Source organism: Saccopteryx leptura, chromosome 4 (genome assembly GCF_036850995.1).
Source record: "Saccopteryx leptura isolate mSacLep1 chromosome 4, mSacLep1_pri_phased_curated, whole genome shotgun sequence".
In the NCBI taxonomy this organism is placed as follows: Eukaryota; Metazoa; Chordata; class Mammalia; order Chiroptera; family Emballonuridae; genus Saccopteryx; species Saccopteryx leptura.
The window spans coordinates 70,231,852-70,237,851 of record NC_089506.1 but is presented as its reverse complement, the minus strand read 5'-3'; positions in this window follow the sequence as shown (position 1 = coordinate 70,237,851).

Sequence of the window (6,000 nt, the reverse complement as noted above, 5' to 3'; positions counted from 1 at the left end):
CCAGCAAATGATTTTCCTACTAGTTGCAAAGAAAACTGAAACCATCTGATGGGAACTCTTTGAATTCCACTACCAAACCTAAAAACACGACTTTTCTTTCTCTCCTTGCCTCCAGTTATAGTGGAGGAATTACTTATTTCTATTACTAAGGGTCGCCTTTTTAAAGTGTGCTTTGGATCTTTTCTTGTCCCACCTTTTTGGGCATCTTGAACTATCATTATTATCCACACTATCTTCTTATTAGAACATCTGTCTGTAGAGATTTAAACATGATTAAGTCTCTGGCCTCCCTTTATCCCACCTACTTTGTAAACTACTGTGTACTCTTCTATCTTTAAAAATCTTCTCACTTGGGAAGGTGGTGAACACATAATACCATCTATAGAGATATGTTATAGAATTGGGCATCTGAAACCTGTATTATTTTGTTATCCAGTGTTACCCCAATAAATTTAATTTTTTAAAAACACTTCTAAAGAACTTGCTCTCCATACTTTGTCTCCATATCCTTACCTACCTTTTACTCTTTAACCTATCATTTGGCTCCCATATCCCTCCTTAAACAAACAAAATAAACCAAACAAAAACACATTCCAGGGTCATCAATGACTCCCTCATCCAAAAATCCAGCGGATATTTTCACATTTCATCTTACTTCACCTTGTAATATTTGCTATTGTTATAAGCACTTTCTTCTTTCTAAAACCTTTTTTTTTTTTTTTTTTACTTTGACCTCTACTTATAACTCCCATTCTTGGTTTTCTCTTTGGCTGCTCTTTCTAATCCTGCTTTGCAGAAACTGCCTATATTGCCTGGATTCAATATAGATTTCCTCATCTCTAGAAATCTTATCCTCACCCATAGATTCAAACTTCCGTACTAAATAATTCTAAAATTGTGAATTTCTATCTTGCAACTACAGTGGGCTTCTTTCTAGTCTTCAAATGTGTCATACTGGGTCTCTCTACAGACTTTTACATAAAACTGTTCATTGCCTCAAGAAAACACTCCCCATTAGTAAACTGCTCAGCTTTCCAGTCTCAACTGAAGATCACTTTTTATGGGGAGCCTTTCTTGACATCATAGGTTCTATATTTCCATATAACTGCTCCTTTCCCTCAGGAAAAGGAACATGCTCCCTTCCTGTGTAGCATTTAATTTACACTTTTGCTTTTGTCCCATGCTTCCTTCCCCTGTTGGATGATCTCAACCCTCCTACACTATAAAAAGGGCAAGGAGAGCAAGTTAAGCCACAGTTGTTTTAATCCTCACTCACCTTTTCATAGGTAGGTGAAGTCGGCCATTGCTCAGTTAAGTCTCTTTTTGGCAGCAATGCTGATGGGAAAATGAGTCACCAAATATCAATATATAGGACTACTGGTGCTGGCTGTAGTGTAACCAGTAGAAGAAATAAGTCTGCAGTGCTTTCAGAAATTGTCAAGCATGCAAAGTCCATTTACTCCGGTGTTTCCCAACGTGGGGTCCATGCCCCACAGGGGGGCAATTCGATAGTTAAGGGGGGAAATTTGAAAATGGACTCGACACGACTTTAACTCTTTTGCCCTGGGCCATTTAAATGCAATGCTAGATATCGGTGCCAAATTTAACAAAAAAGGCAATTCTTAAATAATTGCGGTAAATAATTATTAAGTATAATTTCGTTTGACGAGACCAAAATATCAACTGGGTGATTGGCGTCGTCAAGTAAACTTCATCCTGGGCTCACCGCGGAGTGTGCCATCAGCCGCGGGGAACCCCGGACGTTTTAAAAACTCGCTAAACAACGCAGTTATTCTCACCTAATTGGCCCATCACAACTTCTATAGTGTTTCACATCATTCAGTTGGTGTTAATTTGAAATAAGTGTCAGTCAAAACTGTTGTAAAAGCTCGTTGATTTAATAAATATACATATATATATTGTATAGATATAATTGGTAAGCATTTGATTTTATTTTTATCAATATTAAACTCTTTATTAAGTACTTCTTGCATCGGGGCTAGAAAGCACGAATATTTTATAAATATTATTGGGACTATAATAGTGCATGCATGACAATTTTAATTTTAGAAGCATAACTTTCCAGAAAATTTTGTCAAGTGGAAAAAATATAGATACCTTTTGATTTGCAGTGGTAGTGTAGTAAATGTGTTATATACATTTAAATAAATATGAATTTTTAGTATATGTTTACTCTATGTCACATTAAATATATTTTAACACATATTTTAATATTAGTTTTTAATTGATCTTATTTTTATTTCTTATAGCCCATAGTAAAATGAGTGGTGCAAGCAAGAAAAAAACTCGTCAATATTCGGAGGAATATTTAAAATTTGGGTTCATACCCACTGTTCACGATGAGCAGATTCCTTTTTGTCTTTTATGCCAGCAATGCTTGACCAACGAATCAATGAAACGAGGTCGTCTTGAGGCGCATTTGAAGGTGAAACATAGTGCTCATATTAATTCAGATTTGAGTTACTTTAAAACTTTAAAGAAAAATTTTGAAAAAAGAACATTAAAGTCTCTATTTACTGCTCATACTTCAACTAGTAATCGTGTTCTTGAGGCTAGTTATCAAATTTCTTTATTCATCGCTAAAACTGGAGAAAATCACACTATAGGAGAGAATTTAATAAAACCGTCAATATCAGCATTTCTTAAAACGGTTCTTGAAAAAGATGACAAAGATGTAAAAGCTATGCCACTCAGTGACAATACTGTTAGCAGAAGAATAGACAAAATGAGTGAGGATATTGAAAAACAACTTATTGAAAAGCTGAAAACAAGAAAATTCTCCTTGCAAATGGATGAATCAACTTTGAGAGACAGTGAGGCAGTATTGATAACTTACGTAAGATATATTGATAAAGGACATTTTGCTGAAGAAATGTTGTTCTGTAAAAGATTAGAAAGCACCACTACCTCCAAAGATATATATAATAAGCTAAAAAACTACTTAGATGTCAATGATATACCAATGAAAAATATAACATCTTGTGCTGCAGATGGTGCTCCCAACATGATGGGCAAGAAAAATGGCTGCTTAAAATTGATGAAAGATGCGAATCCAGAAATGATTCTTGTGCATTGTGTTATTCATAGGGAAAACTTGGTAGCTAAAAACATCTCGCCTGTTCTGAATGAAGTATTACATACAGTAATAAAGTGTGTTAATGCTATTAAAGCTAGTGCCAAATGTGAGCGTCTTTTCAAGCTATTTTGTGAAGACCATGTGAGACTTTTACTTCATACTGAAGTAAGATGGCTATCTAAAGGAAACTGTTTGAAAAGATTTATGGAACCGTTTGATACTCTTAGTGATTTTTTAAGCGACAAACCTGAAATGAAGTATCTGTTAACAATAGATGGTAAAGCATTTGTGAGTTATTTAGCCGATATCTTTGAAAAACTAAATATATTAAATAAGCAACTTCAAGGAACAAATAAAACTCTTGTTGATGCAAAAGCAAAGATATTTGGTTTCATTACCAATATTGAGTTCTGTCAGAAACATATTAACAACAAAAACTTTAAACAGTTTCATTGGCTCCAAAAATGTGAAGTAACTGATACCGCTTTACTTGTTATTGTCAATCATTTGAATATTTTATCGGCTGATTTAAAGGAAAGATTTTCTGATTTAAAACAAATTGATTTCCCAACATGGATGATGCAGCCAATGTTAGTGGATTTGTCTGATATATCAAATATGCAGTATCAAGAAGAACTCGCAGAATTGCAAAATGATGAGTCAGTTAAAGCTTTATTTAATATCAAAGGAGCGATGGCATGGCTTTGTGAGGAAACAGAAATCAAATACCCAAATTCAACCAAATGTGCAAGAAAACTATTGCTACCGTTTCCATCTTCATTTTTGCTGAATGTGGATTTAGTGCTGTAAATGATTTACTGGTAAAAAAAAGAAATCGGCTGGATATAACACAACATGGAGACTTGAGACTAAAGCTAACCAAATTGGAACCTAATATAAAATCTCTCTCTGTGCAGCAAGCATCAAGCGCAAGGATCACACTAAATTAAAATAATAAATTAATATAGAAAAATCTGTATTAAAATTATTTGGAATTTAAATTTGTTTTTCATTATATGTTTTGAAATTTTACTTACTGTTTTGTTAACAATAAGTAAACATAGTTTGTTCATAGTGATTTCTTCCTAGAACCTATCATTTATGTTTATTAAGTGAACAAATCAATTTTTTAATGTTAAAAATGATGTATGTTACATAGGGGGGGACATAAAAATTTTAAAAAGGTTAAGGTGGGGCATGGCACAAAAAAGGTTGGGAAACACTGATTTACTCTGTTTATGTACCTCACATAGTTGCCCTCAAGACCTCATTCTTTTTGGTGATCCCAAATCTTTCCAAGACATTTCCTGAGATGAGGCACATGCTACCTCTTCCAAAACCCATGACAACTAATCTCTTTCTCATTTTTAGAATTGTATTTTAAGAATGTTATATAAAAGGAATCACAGTTGCTTTTTAGAATTGGCTTTTTTGAATTATAATCTCTGGAAACTCATCCAGAGTTGGCATGCATCAAGTGTTTTTCCTTTTAACTGCTAATATTTCATGGAATGAATGTATCGGTTAAACTAGTGGTCCCAACCCCCGAGCCATGGACCGGTACCAGTCCATGGGCCATTTGGTACGGGTCTGCAGAGAAAGAATAAAAAACTTACATTTCCATTTTATTTACATTTAAGTCTGAACGATGTTTTATTTTTAAAAAATGACCAGATTCCCTCTGTTACATCCGTCTAAGACTCACTCTTGACGCTTGTCTCAGTCACGTGATACATTTATCCATCCTACCCTAAAGGCCAGTCTGTGAAAATCTTTTCTGACATCAAACCAGTTCATGGCCCAAAAAAGGTTGGGACAACTGGGTTAAACCATTCACCCATTGAAAGACGTATGAGTGATTTCCAGTTTTTTACTACTGCATTATGAATAAAGCTTCTATGAACATTTGCATACAGTATTTGTGTAAAAGGAATTTTAATACCTAGAAATATAACTGCTGGTTCATATGACATTTGCATATTTAGCTATTTAAGAAACTATCACACTGTTTTCCAGTGACATTCCCATCAGTAATGTCTGAGTGACGTTTCTCTGCACCGTTGCCATAATTTGGTGTCATTTTTTCTTTGGCCATGTAGTGATCATCTCATTGAGATTTTAACTTCCATTTCCCTAGCAGCAAAAGATGTTGAGGCCCTGGTCGGTTGGCTCAGCGGTAGAGCGTCAGCCTGGCGTGTGGGGGACCCGGGTTCGATTCCCGGCCAGGGCACATAGGAGAAGCGCCCATTTGCTTCTCCACCCCCCCCCCCTTCCTCTCTGTCTCTCTCTTCCCCTCCTGCAGCCAAAGCTCCATTGGAGCAAAGATGGCCTGGGCGCTGGGGATGGCTCCTTGGCCTCTGCCCCAGGCGCTAGAGTGCCTCTGGTGGGCGTGCTGGGTGGATCCCGGTCGGGTGCATGCGGGAGTCTGCTCTCCCCGTTTCCAGCTTCAGAAAAATACAAAAAAAAAAAAAAATGTTGAATATCTTTCATGTGCTTATTTGCCATCTAAATATTAGTGGTGAAATGCCTCTTTTACCCATATTCTATTTGGACTGTTTGCTTGGTCACTGAGCCTTGAGATAGGAATATAGTCTAGATACCAGTGCTGACACATATTGGTGTGCCCTGCCATTAGTTTCTCCAACTTCGTAGCTTATCTTTCCATCCTCTAAGAGGTTCTTTCAGTGTAAAAGTTTTAAATTTCAATGAGGCCTATTTATCATGTTTTTACGGTTTCTTTTTGGTGTCAAATCTAAGGATTTTTTTGCCTAGCTCTAGATTTCTAAGTTTCTTTTCTAAAATTTTTAGTCCTACATCTGTCTGTGACCCATTTTGAGCTCATTGTTGTTAAGGTATGAGGCTTAGGTCAGGGTTTTTAAAATTTTAATTGTTCCTCCAAGTTT